Source organism: Loxodonta africana, chromosome 1 (assembly GCF_030014295.1).
Source record: "Loxodonta africana isolate mLoxAfr1 chromosome 1, mLoxAfr1.hap2, whole genome shotgun sequence".
NCBI classification, from domain to species: domain Eukaryota; kingdom Metazoa; phylum Chordata; class Mammalia; order Proboscidea; family Elephantidae; genus Loxodonta; species Loxodonta africana.
This window is the reverse complement of record NC_087342.1, coordinates 5243309-5260696: the sequence shown is the minus strand read 5'-3', so window position 1 is coordinate 5260696 and position 17388 is coordinate 5243309.

Here is a 17388-nt window from a genome sequence, read left to right as displayed (position 1 = left end):
GGCTCCTTATTACAACCAACAGTCTGATTTCTCCCCATTTTTTTTTTTTTTTACTGCTTGTGAACCAAGGGGAATAGTTGTTCCAATATTTCACCTGGAATCAAGACTTTACCTGCCAATCCTATGACTGAGACCCAATTGTAGTAGGTTTTCTGTTCTTCTCATTTCTGTCCTAACCACTCTTCAGTCTGCTGTTTCATAAACTGTTCTTGTTCTCTCTGTTTAACTTTGCCAACAAGACTCAACCTGAAATTTATTCTCACCATTATTTAAATGCTCAATAGCAGCTTGACAGTGTTACCTCTCTCAGAATTTACATTTAACTTCAAAGTTATTCTTGTTAGTTGCCATGGAGTCAATTCCAACTCATGGTGGCCCCGAGTGTGCAGAGTAGAACCGCTCCATAGGGTTTTCAAGACCTTGACCTTTCAGAAGCTGATCACCAGGCCTGTCTTCGAAGGCATCACTGGGTGGGTTCAAACCACCAAACTTTCAGCTAGTAGTCGAGGGCTTAACCATTTACACCACCCAGGAAACCCTAGCTTCAAGCTAAATGGCTAAAAATCCTTCAACATCAGTTTAAAGATAGGAGAATTGTTAGCGCTGGGACCCTCTTCTAATGCCTTTTCCTGTTTTCCTAGCCTGGATCTGCCTGCCGCTGTCAGGTGTTCCTGGCGATCACCCCGTTCTTATTCCTTGATGTACTATTTTGACTTCAGAGCCAGCAGGGATTTGAAGATGAATATATTTTTGAAAAACCAAGCTTCCACTAAATTTTAATGTGATGGAAATATTTCTCCTCTACAAGCTTTATGGGAAAAAGTATCTTTCAAAGTTACAATTACATTTGGGGATTAAGTTTAAGTAATTGACAGTCTTGTCTTTTTAATTAAAAGGAAAAAAAAAACTTAACAAGAGTGCAAGGAGATTTGGAGAGGAAAATGTTGGAATACTGTCCCAAAGCGTGAGGAGACCAGGATATTGAATTATCAGAAAATGCTGACCCAAGGCCTTCTAGTCTTTCCAGTGTCTCGCAGCGGAGCTTGCTTTGCCAGTTGAACCAATGTGCCATTTGGCATGAAGGGAACTGTCTACTGTGAAGAACATTGCTGATCCAGGCCAAGAAAGATATCCTTTCTTTGGGAGCTTAGCTCTGGGTTCAGGAACTCTGTGCAGCCTAAAGTCCTTTAAAGTTGTACTACTCAGAATTAAAAAAAAAAAAAAATGCTTCCAAGAATTAATTCATTGGTACACTCCCAGTCCTTGACAAATTTCATACATGCCCATTGCTGTCTAGTTGAGTCTGACTCATAGCAACACTATAGGACAGATTAGAACTGCCCCATAGGGTTTCCAAGGAGTGGCTAGTGGATTCAAACTGCCCACCTTTTGGTTAGCAGCCAAGCTCTTAACCACCGTGCCACCAGATCTCCAATGTCACACACAGCCCCCCAAAAGTATAAAATTTAATTTTATTCTGTCTGTCAACTCTCCTTTTTGCCTGAAATCTTTGTTCCTGATACTGTATTTCTTGATTTTCTTTTTCTCCATATTTTCCACCATATTTGACTTGCCTTACCTGCATTAGCCACACACTTTCTCTTTCACACCCTTCAAACAAAACCCCAGAAAAAGCTTTGATGAGACTAGCATTCACTTCTACACACTGGTTACTGCTCACGCAAACACCGCAAAGCCATTATCCCACGTACCTAGAAGAAGCATCTACTTCTGAAGAGGCAAGATACAAATTAACCTTAGCAACAACTTCCCTTATACAGTCACTCTATTATCACGATGTTCTTTCATCATTCCAAGTCATTTGTAGGTATTAAATTAAACAAGCACCTCTCTGGGGGTGGGGGGCGGGTATCAGTTTAAGTGTCCCCACCTTACATCTCACCTTGTGTACTGCTGTGAAGAAACACACCTGCCAAACAAGAACACAGCATGACATAATGAGTCTGGAATTCCAATTGAAGATGTTTGTATGTACCCAGATGTATGATGGAAGTGGCCAGAGCGCTCACTAGGACTCCACTGAAAATTGCCAGCTCATATCCACCACAAATCAGTGTGGGGAGAGACCTTACAAATCACTTATCATGCTTCCTAGTTGGTCCCTGGGGAGCCAAACACCATAGTTTAACACACTGTTTTGCTTATCACTGGGTCGATGGTAAAAGACAATGTTTCCCACATCTCTGCAACACATATGTACACTTAACACCTAGGCATTACCACTAATATAGTATGTTTACTGTAAATCATAGTCACCAGAGAGGCGGGGCCAAGATGGTGGACTAGGTGGATGCTACCGCGGATCCCTCTTGCAACAAAGACTCAGAAAAACAAGGGAATCGATCACATACATAACAATCTATGAACTCTGAACAATAAGCACAGACTTAGAGACGGAAAACGAACAAATACGGGCAGACAGCGACCGTTTTCAGAACTAGGAGCCAGCGTACCAGGCAGGTGATCTTCGGAGCCCGATCTGGGGCAGAGCCCAGGGGGGCAGAAGGCACAGAAGGAGGGCCCACACCTTCCCCCCGAACCCATCCCGGGAGGAAGTCTAGCTGGTTGGCGCGGGCGGCTTAGAGGCTCAGCCGGAGGGAGAAGCACCCAGGAGGCAGTGACTGATCTGGGAGTGGGGAGAACAGCGTCCCAGCTGGGGAGCCGTCCCGCTGGGAGTTAGGCAAGAAGCGGATGGGGCGCGAGCGGGGTGGGGTCAGCTATATGTCCCTAAAGTGACCCCCGGGCGGGGCCCACACGTTCATGCGGGAGGACGCACACCCAGTCCACGCGTGTGGCGTGGCACACCGGAGGGAGAAATCCCCGGAAGTGACTGGTCTCGGAGCAGGGAAAACAGTGTCCCAGACGGGGAGCCATTCCGCTGGGATTTGGGTGCGCGCGGGTGGGGCGTGAGCGCGGGGTCCATTTTTATTACCCTGAATTGACCCAGGGGGCAGGCCCACCTGGTCGTGCGGGTGACGCCCACCCAGTTCGCGCGAGAGGTGTGGCGCACCGGAAGGAGAAGTCCCCGGGAGGAAGTGACTGGTCCCGGACCGGGGAAAGCAGTGTCCCAGCCCGGAAGTCGTCCCGCTGGGATTTGGGCGCACGCACGGGCGGGGCGTGACCGCGGGGCCCAATTATATTCGCCTGAATAGACCCTGGGAGCGGGCCCACCCGTTCTTGCGGGAAACGCCCACCCAGTGCGCTCGAGCGGTGCCGCACACCAGAGGGAAAAGTCCCCGGGAGGAAGTGACTGGTCTCCAAGCAAGGAAAGCAGCGTCCTAGCCAGGGACCCGTCCCGCCCGGATTTTGGCGAATGGGGGCGGACCGTGAATGCGATGTTCAGCTCCATATTCTGTGGTGCTACACTCCTAGCTCTCTGATCCCTCCCCCACCCTCCCCAGGCGGCCCCATTAACATCCAAATACCCGGAGCCAGAGGGAGAATTCAGATAGGGATCTGACTGCATTTTTTTTTTAGCTGACTACCTGGAAAATCTAGTTTCCCAGTGATGGCTCGGAGACAGCAGTCCATATCAAACCACATAAAGAAACAGACCATGACAGCTTCTCCAACCCCCCAAACAAAAGAATCAAAATCTTTCCCAAATGAGGATACAATCCTGGAATTATCAGATACAGAATATAAAAAACTAATTTACAGAATGCTTAAAGATATCACAAATGAAATTAGGATAACTGCAGAAAAAGCCAAGGAACACACTGATAAAACTGTTGAAGAACTCAAAAAGATTATTCAAGAACATAGTGGAAAAATTAATAAGTTGCAAGAATCCATAGAGAGACAGCATGTAGAAATCCAAAAGATTAACAATAAAATTACAGAATTTGACAACGCAATAGAAAGTCAGAGGAGCAGACTCGAGCAATTAGAATGTAGACTGGGACTTCTGGAGGACCAGGGAAACAACACCAACATAGCTGAAAAAAAATCAGATAAAAGAATTAAAAAAAACGAAGAAACCCTAAGAATCATGTGGGACTCTATCAAGAAGGATAACTTGCGAGTGATTGGAGTCCCAGAACAGGGAGGGGGGACAGAAAACACAGAGAAAATAGTTGAAGAACTCCTGACAGAAAACTTCCCTGACATCATGAAAGACGAAAGGATATCTATCCAAGATGCTCTTCGAACCCCATTTAAGATTGATCCAAAAAGAAAAACACCAAGACATATTATCATCAAACTTGCCAAAACCAAAGACAAACAGAAAATTTTAAAAGCAGCCATTGAGAAAAGAAAGGTTTCCTTCAAGGGAGAATCAATAAGAATAAGTTCAGACTACTCAGCAGAAACCATGCAGGCAAGAAGGGAATGGGACGACGTATACAGAGCACTGAACGAGAAAAACTGCCAACCAAGGAACCTATATCCAGCAAAACTCTCTCTGAAATATGAAGGAGAAATTAAGATATTTACAGATAAACACAAGTTTAGAGAATTTGCAAAAACTAAACCAAGACTGCAAGAAATGCTAAAGGAGATTGTTTGGCCGGATGACCAATAATATCAGGTACCAGCACAATACAAGGTCACAAAACAGAACGTCCTGATATCAACGCAACTCAAATAGGGAAAGCACAAAAACAAACAAATTAAGACTAATTCTAAAAAATAAATAAATAAACAAAATAATACACATAACAGGAAATCATGGAAATCAATAGATAAACGATCACAATAATCAAAAAGAGGGACTAAATATAGGAGGCATTGAACTGCCAGATGGAGAGTGATACAAGGCGATATAGAAGGACACAAGTTAGGTTTTTACTTAGAAAAATAGGGATAAATAAAAAGGTAACCACAAAAAGGAACATCAATTCCATAACTCAAGAAAAAAGCCAAGAAAAACGTAAAGACTCAATAAACACAAAGTTAAACATTATAAAAATGAGGATCTCACAAGCTACTAAGAAAAACGTCTCAGCACAAAAAAGCATGTGGAAAAATGAAATGGCCAACAACACACATGAAAAGGCATCAAAATGACAGCACTAAAAACTTATTTATCTATAATTACGCTGAATGTAAATGGACTAAATGCACCAATAAAGAGACAGAGAGTCACGGACTGGATAAAAAAACATGGTCCATCTATATGCTGCCTACAAGAGACACACATTAGACTTAGAGACACAAACAAACTAAAACTCAAAGGATGGAAAAAAATATATCAAGCAAACAATAAGCAAAAAAGAAGAGGAGTAGCAATATTAATTTCTGACAAAATAGACTTTAGACTTAAATCCACCACAAAGGATAAAGAAGGACACTATGTAATGATAAAAGGGACAATTGATCAGGAAGACATAACCATATTAAATATTTATGCACCCAATGACAGGGCTGCAAGATACATAAATCAAATTTTAACAGAATTGAAAAGTGAGATAGACACCTCCACATTTATAGTAGGAGACTTCAACACACCACTTTCGGAGAAGGACAGGACATCCAGTAAGAAGCTCAATAGAGACACGGAAGACCTACTTACAACAATCAACCAACTTGACCTCATTGACTTATACAGAACTCTCCACCGAACTGCTGCAAAATATACTTTTTTTTTCTAGTGCACATGGAACATTCTCTAGAATAGACCACATATTAGGTCATAAAACAAATCTTTCCAGAATCCAAAACATCGAAATATTACAAAGCATCTTCTCAGACCACAAGGCAATGAAGCTAGAAATCAATAACAGAAAAACTAGGGAAAAGAAATCAAATACTTGGAAAATGAACAATACCCTCCTGAAAAAAGACTGGGTTATAGAAGACATCAAGGAGGGAATAAGGAAATTCTTAGAAAGCAAGGAGAATGAAAATACTTCCTATCAAACCTCTGGGACACAGCAAAAGCAGTGCTCAGAGGCCAATTTATATCGATAAATGCACACATACAAAAAGAAGAAAGAGCCAAAATCAGAGAACTGTTCCGACAACTTGAACAAATAGAAAGAGAGCAACAAAAGAACCCATCAGGCACCAGAAGAAAACAAATAATAAAAATTAGAGCTGAACTAAATGAATTAGAGAACAGAAAAACAATTGAAAGAATTAACAAAACCAAAAGCTGGTTCTTTGAAAAAATTAACAAAATTGATAAACCATTGGCTAGACTGACTAAAGAAAAACAGGAAAGGAAACAAATAACCCGAATAAGAAACGAGAAAGACCACATCACAACAGAGCCAAATGAAATCAAAAGAATCATATCAGATTACTACATAAAATTGTACTCTAACAAATTTGAAAACCTAGAAGAAATGGATAAATTCTTGGAACAATACTATCTACCTAAACTAACGCAATCAGAAGTAGAACAACTAAATAGACCCATAACAAAAAAAGAGATTGAAACGGTAATCAAAAAACTTCCAACAAAAAAAAGTCCTGGCCCAGACGGCTTCACTACAGAGTTCTACCAAACATTCAGAGAAGAATTAACACCATTACTATTGAAGGTATTTCAAAGCATAGAAAGAGACAGAATACTACCCAACTCATTCTATGAAGCTACCATCTCCCTGATACCAAAACCAGGTAAAGACATTACAAAAAAAGAAAATTTTAGACCTATATCCCCCATGAACATAGATGCAAAAATCCTCAACAAAATTCTAGCCAATAGAATCCAACAACACATCAAAAAAATAATTCACCCTGATCAAGTGGGATTTATACCAGGTATGCAAGGCTGGTTTAATATCAGAAAAACCATTAATGTAATCCATCACATAAATAAAACAAAAGATAAAAACCACATGATCTTATCAATAGATGCAGAAAAGGCATTTGACAAAGTTCAACACCCATTTATGATAAAAACTCTTACCAAAATAGGAATTGAAGGAAAATTCCTCAACATAATAAAGGGCATCTATGCAAAGCCAACAGCCAATATCACTCTAAATGGAGAGAACCTGAAAGCATTTCCCTTGAGAACGGGAACCAGACAAGGATGCCCTTTATTACCGCTCTTATTCAACATCGTACTTGAAGTCCTAGCCAGGGCAATTAGGCTAGACAAAGAAATAAAGGGTATCCAGATTGGTAAGGAGGAAGTAAAGCTATCACTATTTGTAGATGACATGATCGTATACATGGAAAACCCTAAGGAATCCTCCAGAAAACTACTGAAACTATTAGAAGAGTTTGAAAGAGTCTCAGGATATAAAATAAACATACAAAAATCACTTGGGTTCCTCTTCATCAACAAAAAGAACACCGAAGAGGAAATAACCAAATCAATACCATTCACAGTAGCCCCCAAGAAGATAAAATACTTAGGAATAAATCTTACCAAGGATGTAAAAGACCTATACAAAGAAAACTATAAAACCCTGCTACAAGAAATTCAAAAGGACATACTTAAGTGGAAAAACATACCCTGCTCATGGATAGGAAGACTTAACATAGTAAAAATGTCTATTCTACCAAAAGCCATTTATACATATAACGCACTTCCAATCCAAATACCAATGTCATACTTTAAGGTGATAGAGAAACAAATCACTAATTTCATATGGAAAGGAAAGAACCCCCGGCTAAGCAAAACATTACTGAAAAAGAAGAAGAAAGTGGGAGGCCTCACTCTACCTGATTTCAGAACCTATTATATAGTTACAGTAGTCAAAACAGCCTGGTACTTGTACAACAACAGGCACATAGACCAATGGAACAGAATTGAGAACCCAGATATAAATCCATCCATGTATGAGCAGCTGATATTTGACAAAGGACCAGTGTCAGTCAATTGGGGAAATAATAGTCTTTTTAACAAATGGTGCTGGCATACCTGGATATCCATTTGCAAAAGAATAAAACAGGACCCATACCTCACACCATGCACAAAAACTAACTCCAAGTGGATCAAAGACCTAAACATAAAGACTAAAACGATAAAAATCGTGGAAGAAAAAATAGGATCTACCCTAGGAGCCCTAATACAGGGCATAAACAGAATTCAAAACATTACCAAAAAAGATGAAGAGAAACCAGATAACTGGGAGCTCCTAAAAATCAAACACCTATGCTCATCTAAAGACTTCACCAAAAGAGTAAAAAGAACACCTACAGACTGGGAAAGAATATTCAGCTACGACATCTCAGACCAGTGCCTGATCTCTAAAATCTACATGATTCTGTCAAAACTCAACCACAAAAAGACAAACAACCCAATCAAGAAGTGGGCAAAGGATATGAACACACATTTCACTAAGGAAGATATTCAGGCAGCCAACAGACACATGAGAAAATGCTCTCGATCATTAGCCACTAGAGAAATGCAAATTAAAACTACGATGAGATTCCATCTCACTCCAACAAGGCTGGCATTAATCCAAAAAACACAAAATAATAAATGTTGGAGAGGCTGCGGAGAGATTGGAACTCTCATACACTGCTGGTGGGATTGTAAAATGGTACAACCACTTTGGAAATCCATCTGGCGTTATCTTAAACAGTTAGAAATAGAACTACCATACAACCCAGAAATCCCACTCCTAGGAATATAACCTAAAGATACAAGAGCCTTCACACAAACAGATATATGCACACCCATGTTTATTGCAGCACTGTTTACAATAGCAAAAAGCTGGAAGCAACCAAGATGTCCATCAACGGACGAATGGGTAAATAAATTGTGGTATATTCACACAATGGAATACTACGCATCGATAAAGAACAGTGACGAATCTCTGAAACATTTCATAACATGGAGGAATCTGGAAGATATTATGCTGAGCGAAATGAGTCAGAGGCAAAAGGACAAATATTGTATAAGACCACTATTATAAGATCTTGAGAAACAGAAAAAACGGAGAAGAACACATACTTATGTGGTTACAAAGGGGGGAGGGAGGGAGGGAGGGAGAGGGCTTTTTATTGATCAATCTGTAGATGGGAACTGCTTTGGGTGAAGGGAAAGACAACACTCAATACAAGGAAGGTCAGCCTAATTGGACTGGATTAAAAGCAAAGAGGTTTCCGGGATAAAATGAAAGCTTCAAAGGTCAGCGGAGCAGGGGCTGGGGTCTGGGGAACTTGGTTTGAGGGGACTTCTAAGTCAATGGGCAAAATAATTCTATTATGAAAACACTCTGCATCCCCCTTTGAATTGTGGCGCCTGGGGTCCTAAATGCCAACAAGCGGCCATCTAAGATACATCAATTGGTCTCAACCCACCTGGAGCAAAGGCAAAGGAAGAACACCAAGGTCACACAACTAAGAACCCAAGAGACAGAAAGGGCCACATGAACCAGAGACCTACATTATCCTGAGACCAGAAGAACTAGTTGGTGCCCGGCCACAATCGATGTCTGCCCTGTCAGGGAGCACAACAGACAACTCCTGAGGGAGCAGGAGACCAATGGGATACAGACCCCAAATTCTCATTAAAAGACCACACCTAATGGTATGATTGTGACTAGAGGAATCCCAGAGACAATGCTCCCCAGAGCTTCTGATGGCACAGGACAGGAACCATCCCCGAAGACAAATCATCAGGCATGAAAAGGACTGGTCAGTGGGGGGGAGAGAGATGCTGATGAAGAATGAGCTAATTAAATCAGGTGGACACTGGAGAGTGTGTTGGCAACTCTTGACTGGAGGGGGGATGGGAAGATAGAGAGAGAGGGAAGATGGCAAAATTGGCACGAAACGAGAGACTGTAAGGGCTGACTCAATAGGGGGAGAGCAAGTGGGAGAAGGGAGTAAGATGTATGTAAACCTACATGTGACAGACTGATTGGAATGGTAAATGTTCACTTGAAGCTTAATAAAAATTAAAAAAAAAAAAAAAATCATAGTCACCAGCCCATTGTACTTTCTATCTGCCCCATACAATAGAAGGCTCTGTCGTGACCATCCACTCTCCAAATATTGCAGTCCCAGTAAGATGAATGATTTTTTAACAGCCTAGGAGGATATTATTTGGACCAACTGTTGCATCCTGTGGTTAAAAAAATAAGCAGGAGGAAATAACTGTGCCTTGGCTGAGTGTCCATTCATCCTGTTTACCATCCCATCCACTTTAGCTCACATAGCACCAGGCATTCCCAGCCATGTCCAGTGTTGGAAAATTGCCTGACCATTCTAAAATGCTTTCTCAATCCTATGTGTATGATTTGGAAACAGAAAATTTAGAGAATAGAAAAAGCTGAAAACTAATCAAGCAGTAGCTTGCACTTCTCTTTGTTGAACCTCAAGTTAAAGACTAACTTGGGAGACTTGTTTTATTTTCCTCTCCAGAGTTCCAGAACGCAGGTAAGTTTATCATTAAAAGGTTGCAATGCTGAAAATGACAAGATCAATCTGACCCACTGGAGGTTGGTCTTTCCCTGGGAGGTCCACTCCGCTGTTCTAACTCATTAATATTGTGGCTTCTTGTTCCTCGTTTAGACACACTTTCTACTTGCTCTTCCCTTTGCTTTGTACATTGCCTTTTAGAGTTTACATTCTCTTTTTCTTATAATTTCTAAACATTAGGAACACAAGAAAGAACCTTCATTTTTGATGTGCAATGGAAACTAGTTTTTGCCCCCTGTTAACTTTGTTTGGTAAGGCATACTATTTTGATTACACCATTCATCCACTCTAAAGAAAAAGAAAAACACTACGTGAATCCCTGTTACGTACCAAGCACTGAGCTAAGTCTTGGGTTTGATGGTAGACAATGAGCCAGAAACAGCCTCTGCAATGAGGGAGCTTACTGACCAGATGTACAAGTAGATGATGAATTAAGTAATTGCAATAAAGTGTGGTCAATCCACGTTAGGATAACTGTGAGGTGTTTAGGGAACACCTAGCAGAGGCATCTTGGCTAGGCTGGGTTTCCAAGTGAAAGCAAAGTTTAAAAGGCAGACAGAAGAAAGGGAGGAGAGGGACAGGTCATTCCAGCCATGCAGAGGTCTAGAATGCAAACAGAGCTGAACTGAAAGAGGTTCAATACTAAATTTAATTTTCTTAAAATCTGAATAAACAATTTTCCCTAATAAGTTTCGTACCTTTCTCTCTTTGCATCTGGCTTATTTTAAATAAATGAATAAATGAATGAGATAAACCAGTGGAGTTAAAGGAGAGAGACCCGGCATTTCCACGGGCTTATACTTCGAGGACAAGGACAGCACTGTGGTAGGTACACTACTCAGGGTTAGTTTTCTGAAGGACACTGAGAGCCTGTGACTCTAATACTCCCCAGCATGTTTTCTCCTTTTCAAAGTTGGTGACTGAGAGCTTGACATAAATAATGCCAGGGTGAACCAAAAGTTTTTCTCCTTCTGCCTGCCTTCTCCTTTCCACATACCTCTGTTAATGATTTTGTTTTGATCTGATGCAAATAACTTTGTTCTTTGTTTTGATCTGATGCTAATAACTTTGTTTTGTTCTGTGGCTTACAAAGCCCCCACAGGAAGATTAGAGCCCAGACCTCTGGCATGTATATTTTTAGCCTGATAAGGAGATGTCTAGCATGTATCTCTTTAGTCTTATAAAGAGTCTCTTGTCATTATCTTGTAATGAATAACTCCTCTAGCCATGCCATATGTGGGCTACAAAGATACTTCTAACCCTTGTAAAAATCATATATAAGCTCTAATGTAAAATTGCCTTTTTGGGATTCTATAAAGACAGCCTGCGTTGTTGAATCCCCATTGGTGGACACCTCCTAAGTAAGCATTCTCACTCTTTCTGACTTGGAGTATGTTTCATTGGCTCGACTGCTCCAGGGCATGGACGCTATTCGGCAACAAGCCTATTAACTAATCTAGAGAAATATCTAGAAAAAACTCACAGCCTCTCAATAGGCAGATTGGATGGTAGAATTTTATTTAATTGTAGGGATGGTCATGTTACAAGGGGCATCAGAAACCCTGAGTGGTGCGAATGGTTAATGTGTTAGGCTGCCAGCTTAGGAACCGGCAGTTAGAGTCCACCCAAAGCCACCTCAGAAGAAAGGCATGGTGATTTACCTCCCAAAAAATCAGTCGTGGAAAACTCAGTGGAGCACAGTTCTGCTCTGACATGCATGGGGTCGCCATGAGTTGGAATCAATTTGATGGCAACTGTTTTTTCCCCCCCCCCCCCTTTTTAGAGCTCTCTCTCTCTTTTTTTTTTTTTTATGTCATGGCCTTTTATTTTGGGAAAAAAAAAGTCTGATTGTATTCTGTTCCATATAGAACATTTGGTTTATAGAGTGTTGGTCCACCAAATGATGAGAATAAGGAGTGAGGCTCAAATATTGAAAATCACAATTTATGAAGAGAAATTATGTCAACATTCATTTGCTTTGGGGTTATTCACTCATTCAACAAAGAGCTTGTGAACACCCTACGGCCAGGGTTGCAATATCGTGGTGAGTCATTCATATCTATGACTCACTCCTAAATAGCCTCAGACATCTGAAACCTATTTCTGGTCTAGGTCGACTGTAAGAGCAAAAGCCCTCAGAGGTATCTGAAAGTAAAGAGGAAGATTCCCTTTTGACCCATATTCAGCTTAGGGAGGGCAACTTCTCATCTCAACTGCTCTGATTTCTCACCTAGAGGGTAATAATATTCTCCTGTTAGTAGTTAGGAAAATGGTCCACCTATGGACTGGGAGAGAAAATAGGAATAACCTTAAAATCGAGGTTCAGATCTATTTCTGCTATTCTGGGCTCTTTTTTAAAAAAAAATTATCATTTTTCCCCAAACCACAATGATAACTTTGATTTTCAGAAAACATTACTCTAGAAATACTAGGTATGAGGGTTTATACAACATGAATATTGTACATGAGAGAAAATCAAGAGCTCCAACAATCTAAATAGGAGCCACAAGGCATATCTTTTTCTACGGCAAAAGAAAATAATAATAATAATACTTGTAAGTAGAAGCTGTGCTAGTCCTAAAAGTCTCAGAGTTGAGTGGAAAAACCCGCAAGAAAGAAATTAATAACTTTCAATGTGTAGCTTTGAAAATTGAATTAATAAAAATGCCTCACTTTTAAGCCACTATAATGATAAAGGTCTTATTTTTTAAAAACTTGGCCAAAAAAAAAAAAAGTCAGAAGACAAAAAACATAAATTCTCATGGAGGAACCTTACAAATGTTAGGTTTCGGGTCCTCAGGGTCAGTGAGGGAGAAAGAAGTAGCACGTCGACTCTTCCCCTTCGTTTTGTATCTTTTATTAAATTTCTTAATGATTATAACCCCGTCCCTCTCTCACTATTCCCAGGCAAAAGAAAGAGAAAAATCTCCGTTGAATTTGGACCCTCCTGCTCTCTCCAGCACGCGCTCTTACTAACTCTGGCCCAGGGGAAAAAGAAAAAAAAAGTGCAATTAATTATTTTAAGTCCTCTCACTAATGTCCTTTTCAAAACCCGTGGTACGTCAGAGGGCTAGCCTTATAGAAACAGTGCACCATATACAACAGAAACCAAAATGTTTCCTTGTGCAAGCAGGTTTGGCAGGTTAAAAAGTGAAGCATTTATGTTCAAGAAAATACCCTGGAATTAGAATGGCTGCCTGAGAAATATAAACCCCCAAACCCTACATCCATACCACATGGATGGGAATGAATGCTTATAAGCAGAGAATTAGAGTCAAGTTTGCCTTCAACAATGGGCTCAAACATAGGCAGGATTGTGAGGATGGCACAGGACTGAGCGGTGTTTTGCTGTCTTGCTCATAGGGTCACTCTGAGTCGGAACCAATTTGATGGCACCTAACAACAACAACAACAACAACAGAGTCAAGTTGTCAAGAATCAAAACTCTGGAAATTAATTTTGCTCCTTATAAATTTGTTGTACCCTAGTTTTCTCTCTCAGGTAGAAGTGAAAGAAGGCAAAATGCTAAATTTTTTCATACCCATAGGTATGATAATTTCCTAAGGCAATGAAGATGCTTCTAAACTATAATCTCTAGAGGCGCCAATGAACCATCTCTCATCATCACAACATTAACTTTCATTTTGGGAGAAAGAGAGACAGAGAGAATGAATCGTATCACGTAGTAAGAGATGAAAGGTAAGAGGGAAAAATAGATCTTCTGGCCTTTAAGAGATAATTTAGCCTGGATTTCTATTTTCTAGGGTTTAAATTTTGATTCATCATCAAGGATATTTTAAATAACATTTAACATTTAAAATATTTAGTATTTTAAAGAACTTTTCATTCAATAAAACATTAAATATCTTAAAGCTCTCCCTTTAAATAAATTGATTTATTTAAAATTTATTTAAATTTACTTAAAAGTTCCCTCCAGAAAATGTCCTAACTGCCAGGGTTTGGAGACTGCTGAAAGAACCTCTTAGCCCAAAGGCTCATGAAGTCCTGCTGTTGCCTGATTAGAGTCGGTGCCCTGGAGCAGCCACGCCGATAAAACGTACCCCAAGTCAGAAAGAGAGAGAAATTTTATTTAGGAGGTGTCCACCACCAGTTTTCTGACAGTAATGCAGACTGTCTCTATGGCGTTCCCAAAAGCAATTTTACATTAGAACTTACAAGATTTTTACAAGGGTTAGAAGTGTCTTTGTAGCCCCCAGATGACATGGCTGGAGGAGTTAATTCATTACAAGATAGTGACAAGAGACTCTTTCTCAGACTAAAGAGATACATGCCTGACATCTCCTTATCAGGCTAAAGGAATACATGTCAGACACCTGGGCTCTAATCTCCGTGTGTGTGGGGTGGGGGGTGGGTGTGTGGGTGTGGGTGTGGGTGTGTGTGGGTGGGTGGGTGTGGGTGTGGGTGGGTGTGGGTGGGTGTGTGTGGGTGGGGGGTTGTAAGTCACCGGTGGCCAGACAGAACAAAACAAAACATTAACATCAAATCAAAACAAAGAACAAAGTCATTAGCATTAAATCAAACAAAATCATTAACAAAGGTATGAGAAGGAGGAAGCAGCCAGAACAAGGAGAACTTATAGGTTCATCATGGCGATAGTTATGTCAAGCTCTTAGTAGCCCATTTTTAAAAGGAGAAAACATGCTGCAAAGTATTAGGGTCCCACTGCCTCTGGGTTAAGGCACTGCCATTCCAAAAAGGGAATATAATCTTCCCTACCTAGAATCTTGGCTAGGGAAGTTCCTGAAGTATAAATTGATTCATTCACTCCCTCATTCATTTATTTATCCACTCAGACATTCATTCATTCAGCAAATTTATTGGGCACTTACTCAGAGCCAGAGAAATAGTAAGCTCAGGATACAGTAGTAAACAAGGGACACCTATTGCCTGTGCCAATGAGAGAGTTGGAAACAGCTCTTTGCTCTACGCTTGTCCTCCATGTTTGGGTGTAAAGGTCAAAGACAGGTTGGCATAAATAAATTCGTCAAGGTGCTTGCCTTTTCTAAAGAGCCCCAGTCGTGCGGTGCTTAGACACTTGGCTGTTAACTGAATGGTCGGTGGTTGGAAACCACCAGCCACACCGCAGAAGGATGTGGCACCCTGCTTCCATAAAGATTAAAGCCTTGGAAACCCTATGGGCCAGTTCTACTCTGTTCTACAGGGTCACTATGAGTGGGAATCTCAGCCTTAGAAACCCTAAGGGGCAGTGCTACTCTGTCTTATTGGGTCGTTATGTGTCAGAATCTAAGTTCTGGAACTCTACAGGCAGTTCTGCCCTGTCCTACAGGGTCCGTATGAGTCAGGACTGACGCAGTGAGTTTGGTTTGGTTTGCTTTTTCTAGTGTTTCTGTCTCCATTGCCTCCTTGTGCATCAGAAGTTAAGATCTACACAACTGACAATCATCGGTTTAGAGCGAGGATGGAAACTACACTGTAATACGCTCTGTCCACGTTTTGCCCGTTGTATTGCTGAAATAGATTTATCTTTTTATGGTATTCTTTGGGCTTGCTTGCCATGGCTTACTTGTTAATTTCATTTGATGAAACAAGATAGGTATGCGGAGAGCAGATTCCCTGAAAGGAATAAAAATCATAGGCTCCAGGTATATTGCATTGATGTGTCCAGTAAATCTCTACAGGAATAATATCCGTGACAAGGCTTTTATTCAAAAACTTGAGTTCACCTTTGCACTAGAAAAGCAGAATAATTTTCAGTTGCTAAGGACAAAAGAAAAATATATTTCTTTTCTATAATAATAGGAATGACTGCTTCATAAAAAGTGGCATTTTGTTCCCGTTGACATTGGAGCCCTGGTGACACAGTGGTTAAGAGTTATGGCTGTTAACCAAAAGGTTGGCAGTTCAAATCCACCAGCAGCTCCTTGGAAATCCTATGGGGCAATTCTATTCTGTCCTATGGGGTCACTATGTGTCAGAATTGACTCAACCACAAGGGGTATTTTCTAACACTGAAGAAAAAAAGTGTTTGTATTTTTTTCCATTATTGCCCCCTTGTGGACAAAGGTGATTTCCTTGCCAATTAAGTTGGAAAAAAATGTCTTGACTTTACCACTAGATGGCAGCATATAACCAAGTTTCCAGTGAGCTAGGCTGAGCGTTTTGTGATAAATTCAAAATTGCTTTTGCTTCTCAAAAGAGAACATTCTGTTCCCACAGAAAACGATGAGTAGAAAATTGTTCAAAAAAAGTACTCCATTTTTTTTTCCTAAAGACAAGTGGAATTCCATGTCTAAAGATGTATTTCACAAAGTGGTTGATATATATATATATATATTTTTTTTTTTTCAAGAAATTACCAAGGAGCTCTGGTGGCCCAGTGATTCGGGTGCTCGGATGCTACCTGAAAGGTCTGCGGTTTTAACCTACTGCTCCGCTGGAGAAAGCTGTGACAGTCTGCTTCCATAAAGATCACAGCCTTGTAAACCCTACGGGGCAGCTCTACTCTGTCCTACAAGGTCGCTAGGAGCTGGAATCCTTCCATGGCAGTGGGTTTGGCTTTTTGGAAGGACAGCTACCTGAAATGCAGCTGGTAACCTAGTTTGTTTTTTAAATATATTTCAAGCAAATGTATTTATTTATCTGAATTTTTCTGAAATGATCCAAGATAATTTCTGTCAAGTCTGACTCATAGCAACCCTACAGGACAGGGGAGAACTGCCGCATAGAGTTTCCAAGGAGCACCTGGTGGGTTCGAACTGCCAAGCTTTTGGTTAACAGCTGTAGCACTCAACTGCTACACCACCAGGGTTTCCAAAGCTTTCTTTTAATCAGCACTTCTTAGTAGGGAAGCTTACCTACTTAGACTCTCACCCAAGCCCACGCCGGTGACTGACTAACCTAGGCACACTGCTCCTTTCGTCCTGACAAAATGCTGCCTGATCGATATGCTTTTCTATGACTTCTTTGTACTAGAATCCCCCAACATTTTGTCCATTGTATTGCTGGAGTATATTTATCTTTTTATTATATTCTTTAGACCTGCACTGCCATAAC